Source organism: Phasianus colchicus, chromosome 4, assembly GCF_987193195.1.
Source record: "Phasianus colchicus chromosome 4, bPhaCol1.hap1.1, whole genome shotgun sequence".
Taxonomy (NCBI): Eukaryota; Metazoa; Chordata; class Aves; order Galliformes; family Phasianidae; genus Phasianus; species Phasianus colchicus.
Genome location: NC_143439.1, coordinates 32935282 through 32954483, shown reverse-complemented (window position 1 = coordinate 32954483; position 19202 = coordinate 32935282). Strand labels below are relative to the sequence as shown.

At 42.8% G+C, this 19202-nt stretch overlaps 1 protein-coding gene across 2 annotated transcripts in view; it reads left to right on the top strand.

The window, feature by feature from the left end:
* LOC116231198 (uncharacterized) overlaps window positions 1-19202 on the top strand; it is a 166777-nt gene that overhangs the window by 26530 nt on the left and 121045 nt on the right. The window lies entirely within an intron of this gene.

Genomic DNA, 19202 nt, shown 5'->3' with positions numbered 1-19202 from the left:
TGGCCTTAGTGAGAGTCCAAAGTCCCACCCATGCCAACATCCTCTATTGTCCTCCAATTCAACAAGATGCCACAAACCTACTACTACATTTCTACTGCATGAGTAGAAATGAAAAGATTCTGTTGGGTAATAATGAAAGTGCACCAGAAATTATTATTGTCAGATTATAGAGATTTTTGCCTTGCCCTGGAAAAAAAGGGTTTCACAGCTCACACTTCATAAGCACAGCCCACTTTGAGAGGCATTCCTTGGGGTTATGCTTTGCTAGGATATCCTGTGCACCAATGAGACTGCGCAAGCTGTCACCTGTTGGCTGTTCCAATAGCCTTACCATTTGTGCATTGTCTAATGTATCTCTGGAAAACGTGTTCATAGTCAATACAACCTTTGTAAAGGTTGTAAAGATTTAGTCACACTCCCCTTCTCCAAACTGTCATGAATTACAGCAGTGTCTCTTTCATTTGACTTGCAGCCTATCCACGCCCTTCTTGAAATTGTTTTTCCCCTCTCATTCCATTTCCAGTTTGGCAGTGCTTCCTATAGCCAGCACATTCTTTTCCATTTAACAGTTGCCCTTGAAATGGGATTAGGCTTTTATATGCATCTGCCTTCAGATTTGTGAGTGGAGATTTTGGGTATTACAGGGTGTTTTGGGCCACCCAGGTTTGTGCCATGTGTGTGGGAGTCTCTTAGCAAGCAGCTAATGTTAATCTGTTTCTATCAGTTATGTGCACTTCATCTGCTTTTACCACCTTGATTATCTTTCAGAAACTCAGATTATCACTAATCTTAAAACTGTCTTTTCTGTTGTTTTTGAAATGTCATTTGCTCAAGCTCCTTCAGCATCTCTGCAGCTTTGCAGTTGGGTCAGCACAGTCCATTTTTGCTCATGGTTGGTTTTAGGACTACAATGTAGCCATTACAGCTGACACTACAGCCAGCCTCATGTATTACTTGCCCCCTGTATTCATGTTGCAAGAATGTGCACAAAGGAGGAGTGATTTCTGAAGATCACCCCAAACACACTTTTTCCAGAAATGACTTTGCCTCAAAGCTCCATGTCCCACAAGTCCTGCAAATTCTGGAGGAACGAGGATCATCATACCTTCTTTGCCATTTTGCTCAATCTCTAGTTAATTTGATCTCTATCTGAGTGCACCAGGGAGAGAACATCTATTAAACAATAAAATAGACTGATTGTGATGTATTTTCAACCGCTTTGGGGGAATTCTACAAAATTAAGTATCAGAATTGTTTTTCTTATTGGCAACTATTGATCTCTGACTGTGCCAGTTTCTCTCATTAACACTTTTATTACCTTGTCAATCACAGCACAACCTGTGCTAACCAGAGGCTAAAAGGATTTACCGTTATTAACAAAACTGTCTGGTGCCTCAGAGCAATAAAAGCAGCTGAAACCACTTGGGGGAGGGAGAAGTCTGCTGAGATTTCAGTAGCATTTTAGTCTGGAGACTGATTCGGAGGAAAAAAAAATCCATAAAATAGGAGCCAGTTTTTCAGCTGATGCAAATGATTGAAGCATCAGAGACACAGGGACATCTGTCTGCAAGTAAATGTCCAGCCAGAAATTCAGACTTGTATCTAAAAATACAGAGTCTGTGGGACAGAAGCGTGGTAAACGAGGCAGCTTGCAAACACTGAGTCAATGCCTGCTCAAGCAAACATGCAGTCCAAGGGCTACAAGTAGTTTCCATGACCCTGAGGTCCAATTTAGGGTACTGGTAACTTAGTAAATCAGACCCTGTGGGTGAGCATCTCCTTACGGATTGAAAAAGAATCTTTTAAGCTCTTGCAATTCACAAAAATGGGTTGCTGTGAGTAACTGGGGCAGTGGCTGTTGACAGGGATTGGCTGGGCACTGTAATGAAGTCAGGGGCATCTGGTGTGCACATGATAGCATAGAGACAGCAAGCAAGATAGCAAGCTTGCTGCTTGTGCTTTCCAACAGTAAGAATAAAAAGTGCATTTCTTCTCAAAAGCATCCTGAGGTTGGTGTTTTCATGACTTGGTCCTCGGTGTGACAGAAACAGAAATATGCATCTTCAAGGCACACTGAAAGTTGACCTTAAAAAATGCAATGGAACATAGTGACCCTGTCAGGTCTGACCTTCATCATGAGTGCAGGAAACAAACCTGAACAAACACTCTCATGATAACCTCTGGGGGAGGGCTCTCACTAACAGCTTCTTGTAAGAAAGGACATGTTCTTTTCCTAGGTCTTCTTTTACTCTTGAACAGCTTCAAAGTTGTTCTTGTTAAAAATCTCTATTTGTAGTCAGCTATGCTGTAACATTTATAAATAGAAGTCTGCATCCTTATTCTCAGTTTCCAGGTAACAAAATAGAAGTCTTGAGCTCTGGCATGGCTTGTCATCAGGCTTGAGCCTGATGCAGGAAGATGCTCTTTCGTACTGGCGGTGGGAGAGCTCTATATCGCAGAAGAGTGAAAGTGATAGGAATGGAGAGTCCCAAAATGAGAATTTAGCAGCCTTCAATAAGGATGAGGGCACTGCTGGCTTACTTCCTTAGAGTGATATTTCCAATGTCATTTGTGTTAAAGAACCAAAGCACCAGTACAGTTGCAGTGATCCTGGTGTCAATGTTGAAATCTGCAGTGTTGCTACAAGCATTTGATTTACCAGGGCCCATTCTCTCTCCTTGCTGTTGCTTCTAGATAGTCAGAGGTTCAAAGTTTTTGTTGTTGTTGTTGTTGTTTTTAAATGGCAGTTAAGGCCCTCTGTCACTATTTCCTTTTGGCACTGTCATTGGAACCTGTTTTTTTTTTAAAACCATGGTCTAGAATTTTTATCATTTCTTCTCACCTTCAAGGTCACCTAGATGCTTCAGGGATGCAAGGCTGCTCACCAGAGTAAGGAAGCAATTGACAAAAGGCACAAGATGGGTGAAGACAGCCATTAAAATCCAGCTCTCGGTCTAAATATAGCAACTTTTCCATGCCAATCTCCTGTAATTTGCATGTTGAATTAGCATCTCATTAATATCTTATTAGGGACACTGGAAACCTAATGACAAAAACAAACGCAGCATGTGCAAAGAAGAATAATAGGAGGAATGAGCTGAATAAAAGACCTTTTTCTTTTTTTTCTTCCCCTTGTGAGTATTCAAATGAAGACTCAGCTGCACTCTATCAGCTCTGTTGTGGTTTCCGATTGCCTTGGTGGCAGGAGGGAGGCTGGAGGTGCCCTCATCACACAGACAAAGCTAAGGGATAAAACCCCAAAGGATGTCAGCAGACTCTTGATGGCTGGCACACCTGTGCAGCTGCAAAATTCACCTGCAAAGTTCTTTGTAGTGGAAGTTCCTCAGCCCATGCCAGCTTCCCAGGATTTTGAGGTGTAAGGCATTGGGACTACAGGTCTTGAGCTGTGGCTTTCAAGAGTACATCCCTCCCCAAAAGGTGAGGAAAAAAGGTGGAAATGAAGCTGTTCTGGGATCTAAGCTTTATTCAGTAATTTCTTTCTTTCTGAGTTTACGTAATTGTCTCAGAGTTCAGAGCAATGAGCACAGCTACCACAGCTCATATAAACTCTCCCCGAGTGACCAAGTGCTTCAGTGCTCACCACGTTCCTGTCACTGATTTTGCTGTTAAAGTGCTCCAATAATGAGGTACCAATTAGATTACCTCCCCCTAGAAGCATACTGCAGCTGCAAAACGGATATCGTATCATTAGCACCTTTCCTTCGCATCGTCCCAGGGGATGGAAACACCAGACTGTGGGAGCAGCTTACTGCTGACAGCTCCTCAGGGTTTTGTGGGTGAAAAATGTCTTTCTGGATAACAGAAGAGAAGTGGGTATAAAGGATGCTGCCTGTGTTTTCTGCCAACTGCAGCAGGGGATTGCTGCTACTACCTGTAAGGCCAGCACTGGTAAGACTGAAGTCAGAGACTTCCTATTTCTCAAAGGAAAAAAGTCTCTGGAAAATGTGAAACTCAAAAGCAGAAGTTAAGAAAGAGAGACGTGGTAGGAAAACAGAATGTGCATCAGTAAAACACAGTGATCTGTATACCGCAGGTGGGTTATGCTCTAAGGGCAGGATCAGGCCTCACAGCACATGAGGGAGGGGCTACGAGTCCCTGCTGATCAGCAACCAAGTGCCTGGCATATGGGCTGGAACTTGGATTTTGAAAGGTTGCAGTCAGAAATTCAGCGTGTGAAAGAGAACTTAAATACTTATAAATCAGGAAAACACGTGAAAATGATCCTTTGGGGACTTGAGTGAGCTGTTTCCTCATCAGATTTAGCTGTAGCATATTGAATTACATAAAAAACCAAACACAAACCACCGGTAATACAAACCGTGCAGAGCATGGAAATGCTCTTCAGTTCCTCTTTATAAGCATGTTACAAAAAGTAATTTGGGTCTCCATTTATCTGGACTGTTCAGTTCTTGGCTGTTGGCACTGCACAACCAGAAATGAGTTAGTTTAAAACTGTTTTGAATCCCTTTCCTTTGCTGAAAGAAGATCAAGGAAACTGTGGGCTGCATAGCTCCCAGCCTGGTGTCACATGAATGGAGGCCCCCTTGGTACTTATGCTCTGTATCCCCAAGCCATCAGGTAGGTCCAGCTCCAACCGTTACTCTTACCCTAGAAAACTCTCTAGTTCTTTGATAGAGAAGAATTGACAAAAGATGTGTGGTAGTGTGCACAGAAGCTTGTTACCCTGCTATGTTGTGCTGCTTGGTATCTTACTTTGCCCATGTGCTGGTGAATCTTGCCATTGTCTCTTGACTTCACCTCATGCTTCCAAAGCCTTCGAGCTAGACAAGGAATTGTTTGATAATGGGTGATGTCCTGGTGCTCTGGAGCAGTTTTCACCTTCTCTGCTCATTTCCATCGCCTTGATAAGACTCCAGTGGGGTGGGTGGCCACTGCCTTTCTGTGCTGAGCAACCTTGCCCTAACAGGAGTGCTCTTAATTTTCAATTGCCTGACCTTTGGAAAAAAGCCCTCCCTGGCCTCTCCTACAAAGACGACACAATCTAATTATGCTACTCTAAACGTCTTTTTAATTTTTCCCTACCGTGGCCTCTAGCTGTTGGGTCTTTAAGATAGGGCACTCACAACCCATTCTGCTTCCTAGCTGTGGCGATATAATGATGTACAAGGTTGAAATAACAGGAAGTTCCACTTCATTACATCAATATTTTTCACCATTAATACTCAGCAGGGAAAAAAATATATATGTTGCATAACTTTCCAATTGAGTATAAACACAGTAGAGAAATGGAAAGACTTTGCTAAATGAAATGCCCTGACTGGGGCACTACCAGAGTATGCATTTCTCACCTGCATCTTTCACTCTGCTTTGTATTCCTGGAGCACAGAGTTATTTAATGGGAGTTGAATGGCGAGAGCTGCAAGCTTGTGTCTGTCCTGTTCATGGCTTGGCCTCCAGCAACTTGCACAGCACTTGTGAGTGTTTACCCTTGCTCTGTGGCTTGCTCTCTCCCTTGCTGTGTCTTTGAGCAGTATCAGTCAAAGACCACCCTGTCTCCAAATACGCAACACAGTGTGTTTAACTACCAGATATGCCTGGGTGAAAAGAGTTTGGGGGAATATGGGAGACTGCAAGGTGCAGTGTGTCTCTGCTTGAAGCTGTGGGTCTGGGTTTGTGGGGACAGCACAGAGCCAGGCACCATGTATAGGAATGTGAGTGTGTTCTTTTAGCTCCCTGCCTCCTGCTGGGCAAAATGCTTGATCTTCTTTTCTTCAAGCACTTGAACCTTGGTGAGCAGATGTGTGCTGAGGAGTCATTCCCAGCATCAATATCATGCCCTTTAAATATGGAATGGTAGCCGAGGCATTGGCATAGGCTCCTGTCTGGCACTTAACTCCCACCAGCATTAAATCGACCGCTGAGTGAAAATGATTGCTCGATTCCAAAGTAAATGTCAGTAAATCTTAGAAATGAAAAGGAGCATCACGGTGGGAATAATTCTTTTTTTCTTCCAAAAGCCTATGCATGAGAGGGAAAAAGGAATAAAGAGATTGCTCTAGCCACGCTTGCTGCAGTTAATAGCAATGCCATCTTGCCAGGAACATCAAGTGGAGGAACAAAACTACTGGAATTTTGACAGCAAGAGAAAGCACGTGGGCAGCTCTGGGCTTGTCCTAGGGCCAGGAGTCTAGGGAGAACACAGCACTGCATTTTTGGCACTCTTCTGCTAGTTCAGCAGCTGCTAGAGACAGAAACAGGCATGTGTCTCCATGAAAAGAGGATTCCTGACAAAGAAAAAAGAGATCTTGCCTGCCCCCAAGGTTTCTGACCATGACTGTTGCCTCTATGGGTGCTGGCAGTGGAGGAGGACAGGCAAATGGAGAGGAGATGCTCTTCTTTTTCTTTAAATGAGTCTCTACACACAACTAATCAGAGGCTGGAAGAAGAGGTTTCAAATGTAGATACTAAATTTTCATTCATCACGATTCAGACTTATGTTGAGGGATGAAGACTGATGCTTTTGGGGAAGGGATACTCCTGCTTAGTAAAAGTACAGTATGTATTTCCCTGCAATTTATGAGAGGTTGCATCAAATTTAGGTTCCCCAATAAGAAACCTTACATGACTTGTGTCCTGGAGAGAGAGAAAAGTAATGTAACCATGACAGTTCTTTCACAGTTCTGACACACAAGTGGGTGCTATAGTGGGAAACCTCTGCAGTAAGTGTAGTGTATTGCAGGAGGGAGGATGGCAAGGCAAAAATACAGGGTCCAGAATAGACTTGCAATGCTCCCTTGAGGTTAACATGTACTTATATCTCCTGAGATGTTTAAAAAATGTGATGAGAGGTGACGATATTTGTCTTCGGCAAGGGAGTCAGTTTAAGAAATTCTCTTCTCTGCTGCTGTTTGCCAGCCCTTTGACTAAGGGGATACAACTGATACTGCTTTTGAAGCCAGTCATGTAGCTACTTCCTTACAGACTAGAAAAGACAGCTAAACTCAGTGGAAGTACTTAAAGTTCCTGGTATAATTGCAACAATGCATTAGTAATGCGTGATCACCTATCCTTTTATCCTGAAAGGTGTTGCTTGGCAAGTAGTGAATCCAAGGGGCAGCTTTTCTTAAGAGCCTTGCACTTTTCATCCTGATACAAACAAACAAACAAGCAAAAAAGCATGTCCAATACTCATCTCTGAGATTCCTGGAGAACTTTAAGAAAATTTAGGTACTTTTAGGTTCAAAACAAGGAGCAGGACTACCTTGTCTGTAGCCTTTTCTATAAGAAGTATACCATGGATGGCATGCACTGCTTTCATATGGTATGTTGTGGAATGCCTGGATTTGGGGAACAAGGCAGCCAGCCTTAGCCACAGCACCCAAGAGTGCCTCTGAGGCAGGGGATACTTCGGCTTCTTGCTCTAAACACCTTGTAGGCGAGGTCTTCTCTCTGTAAAGACTATAAAACCTAGAGAGACAAGGTTCTTGCACCAAAGGCTCACCTCTATATACACAGACAAGCATTGGAAAGTTGCTTGCTTAAAACTGTGACCTCTATGCAGTAGAAAAAATGGAACACTGGAGGATGTTAGTGACCCTTTGCTGTTCTTGGGCTGAGCTGCTATATTTTTTCATTTGATCAGTAATCCAGCTATAAATCTTGATCTTTTCTGCCCACGTTTTTGAGGCAGCATGACCCACACCTCAACAAGGTCCTGCTGTCACTCACAGCCCTACCTTCCCCCATGCTGACAAATTCCAAAACACATCAACACGTTGGCTGTTGGCATATGTCTCTCCAGGACTCCTGTTTCCAAAGGCAAAGTAATTGATCCTTTAAGCAGGGGTTCACTAATCAAATTCATTTATTCAGGCTCTGCCTTGCTGCATTCTCTGAAAGAGCAGAGCTGCCTTTCCAAACGTATTTTTCAAAGCTCTTTAACAACTTAAGAGCAGAAGAGAGAAGGAGAACAGATCATTCACAAACATGGAGGGAAGAGGAGGGGGTGCAGTTAATTCTGTTGCTGAAGGGGCATCATATGAGTTAAGGGCAAGATGGATGGACTCCAAGCACTATCTTGTATCATGCAGCCGCTTTGCCAGAGGTGGCATAATGTTGGACATTTGGTCTCGGTCCAAAGTGATACTGATATCCCATATTGACAGACAACTGGCCAAATGTCTTCAACAACAAGGGAGGTTATGTCTTTCCAATGTGCAGGGCATTTATTGAGGAAAAATAGTCCAAACCAATGTACACCTCTGCTCCACTGAAATTTTCCATAAGGTCAACATTGCTTGTAGCAAGATGGATGAGCTTGTGGTGCACTCTGAGCTCCCTTCTTTACCAAAAAACGAAGGCAGCCTATCATTTATGGTCCGTAGATTTCTGTCATTGTTGAATCAGTCTTCCCAATTTAGAGGCACCCCTACTAAGGTGCTAGTTACTGATCTCAGCCCTGCTGAAAACCCTTTGGGCTGGCTTTTGCTATCACCTGACCTTGGATGGTGACTAGCATTTAGTCTTTGAGGCTGTCGTTTCCTGCATGATAAGATAATCATAACAGAGCCAGAGCTGACAAGTGGTGTTTTGATGTAAGCAATGAGCAAACAGACAGATCAATAAGTGCTGAGCCAGGCACGCTTCACCTCATATCGTATCGACTTACTGAAAAAATAATGGGACAACAAAATGAAAATGTGTTGTGTTCTATCTGAGTTATGGTCAGTGGTTATATATAATATAACACAATATATTAACTCAGATGGGACTCGCTGTTGAAAAAAATACAAATAGGCAGACACAAAATGTACTGTCTCTAAACGTACATAGCAAGACATCGAGATTAATTACTCTGAATATGGGAGGAAACGAAAGCAACAATAAATTTCTATTATTATGGCCATAGAAAGAACGTGAGAAAGATTTATGGCACTAAGGGCAAAATTTCTGTGTCCTGTTAGGCTGACTGTCTAATGTGTGAAAGATTTATGAGGCCAGTGAGATCAAAAGTATTTATGAAAGTTTACCGTTTGTTAGCTTTTATTTTTGCTCTCATTGAGGCTGTTTACAAGCGGAGGAAGAATGACACTGGCTGACTGGTTTGTGGGACATGTGTTACAGGTTGGTTATAAACATTTCGATCTTAAAAGCTCTGATCTCCAAAAGCCAGGTGACAGTCAGAGTAGAAAGAGGTGCAAGACTCCTGAGGCAGATGTGATGTGTTCAGATAAGCTAGTCTCATGGTGGGGTAAGTTTAGGTGCCTTGAGGTGGAGAGGCACTCTCTTGTGCTAGGGTTGCTTTTTATGCACCAGAGACTTTAGCTCTGCCTTCTCTTGCCTCTGCTGATTAATCATGACGGGCACCCATGGGGGATTGCATCGCTAAGTTGGTGCATGATGCTCACACTTACAAAAATTATGGACAGAAGTATAAATGGGGCTGCTGCCAGAAGGAAGGCAGAATTCCTGTGATAATCAGGTTATGAAGAGAGAAAGGTTATAGGCAACAGTAGACTAGCACACTGTTGGCCATTTGTTGCCTTTGAAGTGGATTGGGTATATATAGAAAATAGAACATTTCTCAGAGCTGTGTGGGCATCTATCTCATCTCGCAGCAGCAGATAACAAACTGCCTACTCAGGGACTTAGCCAGACAGGAGATGATTATGACTGCTTGGTTAATTGAGATATGATATGACAGAGAATATAATTTACTTTGATAATAATTATCATTGACCCAGGTAGTTTTGCAAAGCTCAGACAGAGTTCAGAGGGCTGCTCTGATGGATCAGCTCCTTCCAGGAAAGCTCCTCTCTAGCTTTATGAGTGCTCTATGGGTGTGCTGGAGAATTTTTCCTACGTTCATTGTAGGAATCCACACATTAAAAACAAGAAAAAAACAAAAAACAGGATAATGTTCTCAAAAAAAAAAATCCTTGAAAAGTAAGTCTGTAAATCTGGGATGCATTTGCAGTGGGTCCTGGAGTCGGTATATCCCATAGGTACAGAATCAAGTAGCCACTGGGGACCCAATATTGAATCACAGTGTTCTCTGCTTCAGGACTTCCAGGGGTTTCTGTTCCCTTCTTTTCTTTTTATTGTAAAGCTGGGAAAATCTCAAGTTTTGTCTTGATGAAATGCTGCAGTCATAAGTAACATGTAATAAGGCTTCTAAACACAGACTGGGAAGGGGAGATGTTTTAATTTAGAGTGTGGCATTTTATATAATTAAATAGGTTGTCTCTGGTTGTTGCTTGAGTTCATTAGAAATTTGTGAGATTTTGAATTTTTTGTTGTTGTTGATAACTTTACTCAAATGAAGGGCTTATCTTGAGCAGCTAAAAGCCCAAGGTACAACAAATATGGTAGTAGTGTTGCAGGCCATTAAAAAGAAGTCTGTAATGTGTATATTTAATTGCTTACAAAAAATCCTGGTTTAGAGAAAATACTCCAGCTAGCTCCACTAGCTCTTATTCAAAAGATTAGCCAGTAGCTCTAAACTTACTGAGATAAATGAGGTGACTCCATTATTTCAAGTAGAAATAAGAGCAGAATTTTGTATAGAGAATAGATTCTGAGTATAAAAATGAGCATATTCAAGCAATCTATCATGATGGGTGAATTAAAAAAAAATGACAGAGCTCCTGGCAGTGACTAGTGAAAGGAAGGCCTTTTATTTAGATTTGAGACTTCTATTGCTAAAACCTTTTGTCTTAAAAAGTGTTAAGTATTATGTACTTCAGTGAACTCTGATTGAATTTTCAGACATTTCCATTGCTGTTTGGGGAACTTTGGGAGGAACTTTGTTTTGCAGGCAGTAGAAATCATGTGATTGGTTGCAGTCCTTAACCTGCCTCTGACACATCATGGTACTGTGGCCACAGCTCTGCCTTTTCCTGATGGCTTTTCCTCATGCAGTGCAGTGGCACAGTGCTTGAGACAAATCAGAGACCTTTGTTTGGCCTGAAAACCTTTGGTGTGTTTGTGGGGTCAGTGTATCTTGGGCTTCATTTTGCCTCAAACGGGAGTCTTTTAGCTCATGGAAATTGAATGATGCTTATGGATTTCAGCAGAGTCTGGCAATTTGCACTTTTCAGGATCAGGCATTTTGGCTGCAAAGGTGCTGTGGTTCTTTGTACCTCCTGCAATTCGTCCCAAATCCACGGGTCACAGCACTGGCCAGCAGAGCTCTGTTGCTGTGTCCTCTTCCTGTGGGTTCTTGGTGGGAGCCAACTAGGTTTACAGTTTGTGCCTGCAGTGTTGGCTGCACTCTGATGCTTTTGCTGAGCCCCACCTTTTCTTGGGGATCAAGCTCTCTGCTGCTCTTTCATCTCCACTCCTTTCATCTTGTGCCGCATTTTTGGATGGTGAGGGAAGTACGTGGCAAGAGGAGGCTGCAAGGATCAAAGATGCCTTGGAGACCTTGAAGTTGAGGAACGCCAACTAATGCATGAGACCAGAGGGGTGACAGTAGGAGGTCATGGCCCAAAGGGGAAAAGAGACAAGGCTTTGTTTTTCAGAGGGAGGAGCAATGTTGGAGGGATGCGTTTTCCTTTTGCTGGGGTTCAAGGATGTGAACCCTTTGACCTTCAGCATACCAAGTGCTTGCCCTGCTCTAAAAGTGCTGGAAACAAAAGAGAAACAGAGTGCAAGAGAAGTGAATGGGAATAATTTGAAACATGGAATATCTACATCCTCGTTATTAAAAGAAAAATAAAAGAAATCCTTAAAAAGTCAAAAGAGGTTCATGGGGGAGCATTGCTAGGAGTGCTAGGCAGGCATCTCCAAGCAGAGATTTATTTTTCCTGGTTTCTTGTCAGCCCTCCTGGGCTGGAATCTCAGTCTACAGCCAGCTGAGCCCTGGCTGAAGCCTCACCCATACTTTTTGTCGATTGGGGCACTGCTGGAAAGGAGAAAGAGCTCTGGTGATGATTAAGAGGTAGAATAACCACTTGTATAAATATTAGCACCTGCTAAGGGTAGAATACATCTGATATCTGGGTTTTTTTCTCAGAACTCTGATAAAAATGTTAGGTATTTGGGGAATGGGGCATGGCTTGACTCCCCCAGTTGTGCACAAACCTAATACAATCTTATATATATGTATATCAAATTCCTTCTTAAAACTCATGAGCTACTCCTGGTCTTGCACAAAGCTTAGAGGCACCCAACTTTGTCAGCACCATCTGGCAGTATTGCTGCACCTGCTGTCAAGGCTCAAATGTGAGCTATCTCCCTCATGCTTGGCCTAAAAACACCAGAAGTTTTTGTCCTCGTATCAAATCCAGACCTGATTAGAGATGGAATTTTCTAGAGGATCCATTGATTTTTGCCTCACTGACCGTATCCAACAATTTGCAAGTCACACAGCCATCATTTATTTCTGGTGTTTGGCAGCAAGATATCAGTCTCTGTAGGAAGACTGATGTATTAACTATTGGCTTGGTGATGGATCACATTAATAAGAGCCTTAGATTCACCACAGCCAGATCCTGACCTTCTGTCCCAGCTGTTGTATTTTAGCTCTAAGATGGCAAAGCATATGTCTAGCAAGTTGCTAGAACCTTCTTTGTTTGAAATTTGAAAGCTTTCTGAGATAAGAGATCTTGATTTCTTCTCCAGGATTAAAAACAAGGAAGGCTGTGTTTTTTTTCTGAAGGATCATCTTTCCCAGAGTTCTTTGCCAGTCCTACACAAAGACCATGAGTTTAATAGCGTCAGGAAGATGCATGTGTTCTCCTACCTGATGGTCTACATCATCCATTTGAAGAGAGATCATCTTGCCTTAGGAGGAAAAGGTAGATGTGTTGGGCTTGCAGTGTTCCATCTAGCTCTTTCCTTGTGGTTTTGTGACCTTGTTGAGCTTTTATAAAAACCTAGTCACACTGTTTGAGACATCTACCTGGGTGCTGTCGCTTCTTAAAAACAGAGCTCCCATTCTGGATGTGGGAAGCAGCTGACTGGAAAAATGTGTTCTTGAAGAAGCAGCATCACTGCAACTGAGTAGCTAAAAACCCAGCTGGCACTTCTGTTCCAGTCTGTGGAGACAAAAAGTAGAAGTGAGTAGGAGCTGTGATCTTGACCAATGGCTGAACAGCTTTCACGTCCCCCATGAGAGTTTTGTAGCTTTGTCCTAGAGCTACCCTATGAGGCTGAAGGTTCAAGTGCTGTGCGTGGGAGATTGAGAAGCACTCCAAAGTATAAAATTTGCAAAAATGACAGGAAAAATGTGCTCTGTCTTTCTCTGAGACTTGTGCAAGTGGTCTCTGCCAAATTACTGATCTGATGGTCTTGGGGGCTGACTGGTAATAGTAGCAACAAACATATCAGATCTCCTTTTCTGTATTAAAAGTGTTGTTCCAAAAACACAAAGCCTGTGCAAGTCAAAACCAGCTCAGTGTCGGAGGTTTGAAATGGTGCCTGCTGCATTTGGGTGAAAGCAGCCAATACTAAGGTACATCCCTGCTGTGTGCAGGGCTCTTGCAGGACAAGAGGACAACAAATAGACAAATCCTGCCTGCCCAGCGATGTGGAGAGGTCCAGACAGACTGTTTATTTCACAGCACACAGGGAAGGAGAGAAGCATCTGGCACTTGCCTTAAAGCCCCACTCCAGGCAGCTCAGCACAAGGTTTTTCCCACAGTCTTCCAGCTCTGTCGACTGTACCGTCCTCCCGGCGTCCTGTGGAGAAACGCTGCAACCCTCTTTGCATGCAAATTGTTAATGCATTGTGCATGAGAGCCCTAATTAATACTCTGCTGCAGATAACGATTTTACATTATAGCTATTAACCTTGGCATATTTGCAACTAAATGCTGGCGCATTGGGGAGGATTTTGCGTACGTTGCGTAGTGAAATAATGAGTTAAGGTTTTGCATACTTAATATATAGCTTTTCTTTATTAATTGTATGACTAATGTTAGCGAAAAGAGGCTTGCAGTAGCCTATAGGCTACTCAAGTGGTTAGAGTGTTAGCCAGGGATTTTGGAGCCTCAGGTTGTTCTTGCTTTACCCCAGCTGCCTGCAGGTCATCTGTTCATGTGTGTGCAATGGAGATAGGAGCGCTGCTATCATCACAAGGATGGAGTTGTAAGACCAGATTACATGGAGTGATGATGTTGAAAGCCTGGCCTTGGTAGGGTTTGTCCAAATAACATGACTGTGGGGAGGAGACCTTGCTCATTTGGGAACAGCGAGACTTGGAGCCCAGGTGCCACTCACTGATGGGTGTGAGTAGAGGAGTGCATCTACTTCTGTGGAGGGAATGTCCAAGGGCTTTCCAGTCCCTTTCAGCTCATCCATCATCGCACATTTGGTCCTTCAGCAATTTTTAAATGCAGAGTATCCTGGAGTCCTCAGTTCTGGAAACCTGGCCCTCGCTTATCCAGCAGTTGCTGTGATGTGCAGTGGAAAAAGAATGCTTACAAGGCTGCTTTCTTGAGGAAGAGTTTTGTTTCTGATCCAACTGGCAATAACTCTAACTCTGTGTAAACTATTTTATGGATCTGTATAGTCAACAGATCAATTTTATTATACTTGGCCACTGCAGAAAAACTGTAAACTCCTGCTGTTAGTTGATGTCTGGGAAATATGTTTACAACTTTATTCCTTTCTTTTGGTGGCACCAATTTATTTATTTATTTTTTATCTGATAAAAACTGTGCTGTGCTCTCTCCCATGCTATTCTATCGTGCAGAACTTTTCCACATGGCCAGTTCCAGCACAACATATTGCACTAATGAGAAAGCATTCGCAATTCTAATTAATGACAGCTCTCTTGATTTTCCTGAGCTGGGAAAGGCTCAATTCTCCTTTGTCTTTCCACCGTTAGGTTTTACTGATTTTAAAGGTATTTTATGTAGTGTTCTTGCAAATATCCATTTCCAGTGAAGCCTCCAGAGTGACTAAGAAAGCAAGATTTGCTTCAAAATGAGTTAACACCTTTTAAAATTATATGGGGTGAATTGGAAGGGATAGGAGCAGGTTGCTGTTATTTGCAACTATGGTGGCTGATACTCTGGAGTGATTCCCTTTGCTGTCTGAGCTTCACCTTGTGATAGAATTAGTGTTGGTAGCTTCCCAAAACACGTCCCTCCTGCTATTTAACTGTGTGAGTATTGGATTAGCGACAGTTTTGGATTATTATGCAGGGGGTTGGGCTGTGGCAATGAGCTGCCCAGGACCTGAATGCTACTTGGCTGGGAGCAAGAGCTTCTCTATGGGACATCAAGCTGTTATCCTTTTGCAAGCTGGCACTGACTCTCTGATAGGATATGTTTGAAGGGAATGCTGAATCAATTCACTTTAAAAGTCCTTTTAAAAATAAGCAAGTTTGAAAACATGGTTTGCGTGATCTAAGCTTCATGTCCTGTCTTTGACAAGGATCAGTGCTAGACGTTTCTAAACCAGATATGAAACTTCCACAGTAATAGATAAGGAATAATTTGCCCAAAACAAAAGTCTCACCCCAGACTGGCATACAAAGCAGTGTCGAGGCAGATGTTTTACTGTGAGTACCTGGTGGACAGGGAATGCTCTGGAAACACTCATTATTTACTGGATTATATTAAAATATACAGCTTCGTGACACATGTCAGCTCTTCCATCTTTTAAGGCTTGCTGAACTGACATTTTCTTTCCCAAAAAAACCCAACTGCAGAGTCACAGGCTAGATGAGGTGGAAAGGGATCTCTCGAGTGAGCTTTGGACATGAGCTGCATTTGGGAGCCTTCAAATTGGCAGTGGAGGAAAAATGCAAATCTCCTTTACCTGAGCAGGAATCAGTAAGGAGCACCCCAGTGGGCCTTGGAGTCTCAAAGTCGCTTTTTGGTGTGGATTCGCACCTCAGCTATTGCTGTGACATGTAGGTAACTCTATTATTTCCTAGTTTCTCTTGGTTCCTATGCAATTTGCACATTCAGGGTCAAGCCTTTGCTAATGACAGCTCCTTGCATTTCAAGGTGGCCGAATCAGCAGGATGTATGGCACGTATCCACAGAGCTTTAAAAATATCTCTCTGCGTGACATATGCTGTTTGTCCCTGAACACTGGGTAGGTTAATTGTTAAAGAAACATTAATAACGTTAACTGATGGTATGGCTTCCCACTGTCTCTGCCCTGGCAATCTCACACTGGCAAATGGATTAATAATCCTATCGGAAATGAATGTCATTGCTATGCAAGTAACTCCAAACTAGATAATTTAAGAATAGTTTGGATGATTACTAATTAGATCCACTGACACGGGGGAATTTGAATTATTCATGACTGGCTGAAAACAGCGGGTAATTCATTTGTGCACTTCTCTGCAACTAATGTGAAAGTTGTTTATTCCCCCTCCCCCCAACACACACCCAGATGATCTGCTGAAGATGATCCCTCCTTTCAGTGTTGATCATTTCACCACAGAGGAACACCATGGCTGCAAAGTTAGGAGAAAAAGACTTGAAAAGTTAGTTAGAGAATGAGTTGGTGGACAAGCTGCACTTTGAGATGTGAGCTTTATTCTTTATTCACTGATTTTCTGATGTCTGTCTCATAGCTTCTTCTGGCCCAGTGCTGAGCTAAGAGCCACAGCCAGCAACAATGCCTGAGCAAGCCAATTTTAGGACTCCTTCTTTTTACCTCATTCCCTGAAAGGACTCTAATTAGTTTAAATAGGGGGAAAAAAAAAAAAAAAGTGACGCTAGAAATGGAGGATAAATAGTCTTACACATAAAATTAGCCAGCTCGTTCAATACTGGGCTCTGCAGACACTATTGCTTTTATTCATTTATGAGTTTTATTATCTTGATTTTTCATTAAAATACAATAAGTCAGTCTAACTCATAAAACAGATAAAGCTAAGCATAATAGTTCATTTACTATTGATCCATATATGTAACTCACGTAAGAAGGCAGCTACTGCTGGCACACGTGAAGCCATACTTGATTAAAAAATACCCCACAACCATAAATAGTTAAAGCAGGGAGCTGTGCTCAGTCTTTTCACCCTGGCTCACCAGTGCATTTCTTGCTCTCATATCTACCAGTTTCCAGCACAGGTCATGTTGGTGTCTTGGATGTGTCTGAGACTTTGCCAAATGGGCAGCAAAGAAACAACTTGCCTAACACCACAGACTGGAGCAGTTATTGAACTTGGTCTTGGAAAAAAAACAAGGAAAGTAAAGGACTTGAAAGCCGTTTTTGAGGAGATTAGTATGCAAAAAGTAGAACACATGACATGTGCCATGTGACAGTATACATATTAGAGGCGTGCATCTTGTTTCTGGTCAAATACCAGATTCAGGCATTTCTTCCATCTCAACAAGCCAGGGAGGACCTTTGTTCCTCCACTCTTATGGTGTGTGTGCACTATTTTATATCCATGGCTGGACAGAATGAGGAAAACACCACGGGCCCAACTGTGCCTGCACACCAGTTCACAGACAGATGAATTTCTTAGTGTTTTCCTCTTACACAGTCAAAAATGCATTAGAAATGTGAGATGCTTCAATAGCATGTAGTCCCAAAAGGAGCAACGTTAGTGATGTAACAAAGTCGTGTCTGAAATGGTGCTGGTTTTACACCTGTTGCTGTGGTTGTAGCCAGCTTCCCACTCCTCTGCTGGCTCCATGGCCCTTTCAGCTTTGCCCATCTCATGCCACAGCTTAACCCTGGCAGCCAGCAGCTTGGATCGTCATGAGAGGTGATGCACTGGTGGTAAAAGACAGCGTGAAAACACAAGGAAAAATTCACAAGGAAAAAATTGCTACATGGGTTGTGCTTAATGCACGTTTCTATTTCCTCCTCCTGGCAAGGGGGAAGGCTTAATTGGCTATTTCATGCTTCTGTCCCTTTCTCCTTGACCCCAGACCTTGACTGCTGGCATCTCCCCCGCATCATTCCACAAATGACAGTAAAAACACCTGATGTGGCAAGTGGGTGCTTTATGAAGAGTGATATGGCATCAATCATAATTAACCCCCATGTCCCTGTAATGGGCTAGGGCAGGCCCCATAGCATCTGGTTTCCTGCTTGAAAATACTTTGGTTTATGTAGGTTTAGCAGAAAACAAGCAAAAGACTGATCTCTAGGCAATGGGAGCTGGAAAAAGATGAATTGTCTGTCACTCAGAGAGATGCCCTGGCTGCGGAAACCATCAAGCTCATTCTTAGGGTTTGATTAGTCCTGTTTTCCCCCACCCCACGCTTGTGTGTTTGGTTTTCAAATCATTTAACAGCCTAGCATCTGCTCTCTCAGCCTTTTGGAGAAAACTCTAGAGATGGGAAGCACCTGAGTCCTGCAACCATACGATTTTACAGCTATTCGTAAAAGTGGGGTTGTTCTTTTTGTTTCTCAAATTAAATACTACACATTGAGCATTTCTGACTTGGCGTCTGTATATATATATCTTTGTACATCTGTGAGCACAAATAAATAATTGCAAAATCAGTGCCAAGTGCATTGACACACCACACTAGCACAAGAGGTGCAGTGATTTTATATCACTGGGCTGTAAAGAGCTGGAGATTTGATGCTGTTTATTGGTCCTGGAGGCAGAAAGTGGCTTCCTGAGGCACTGGGGAGCTGGGATTGGGTTCTTCATCCTGCCTGGATAGTGCTGAGTGCTGTTGGTTTCCTTTGCTCCCTGTTTTCCAGCTACACAGCTGTGGTCATGGCGTGGTGGGGGCCACACCATCAAATATGACTCTTCTGGTTAACACTTTTGATGTTAACAGCTGGTGCCTGGTGTGTGCCATGTACACCTGGGCCTGTTTGTGCTGTATTTTTTTCCTTTTGTTCCTTGAGCATTAAATCAACCCCTCCACCTCCTAATTTTCAGCTATAGTCTGTTGTTTAATGATTTTTTTAGCCAGCCTTGTCCCTTACAGAATCCCAGCGTTACTATGGCGATGTGAGGACCTGTCAAAGCACTCACTGGTGCTGTAAGGTGTTTCCAAAAAATGTGCTACAGTACTCTGCTTAATAACTTGCGGAAACAGCAAGGAAACCCTTTGTTTCCTCTTCCCTAGCTCTTGAGATGGACATGGAGACAAGCTGTGGCGGTGAGCAGACCATGCTTCTGGGTGTTACATGATATTTCATAAATTATTAGTGTGAAATTCATGGAAATGGTGGAGTGAGTTATTGCCCAGCAAGAGTTACACATCTTGGACTCTGGACCTTATTTAAACATAACCAGACAGAGCACAGATAAGGGAATGCAGTGCACTTAG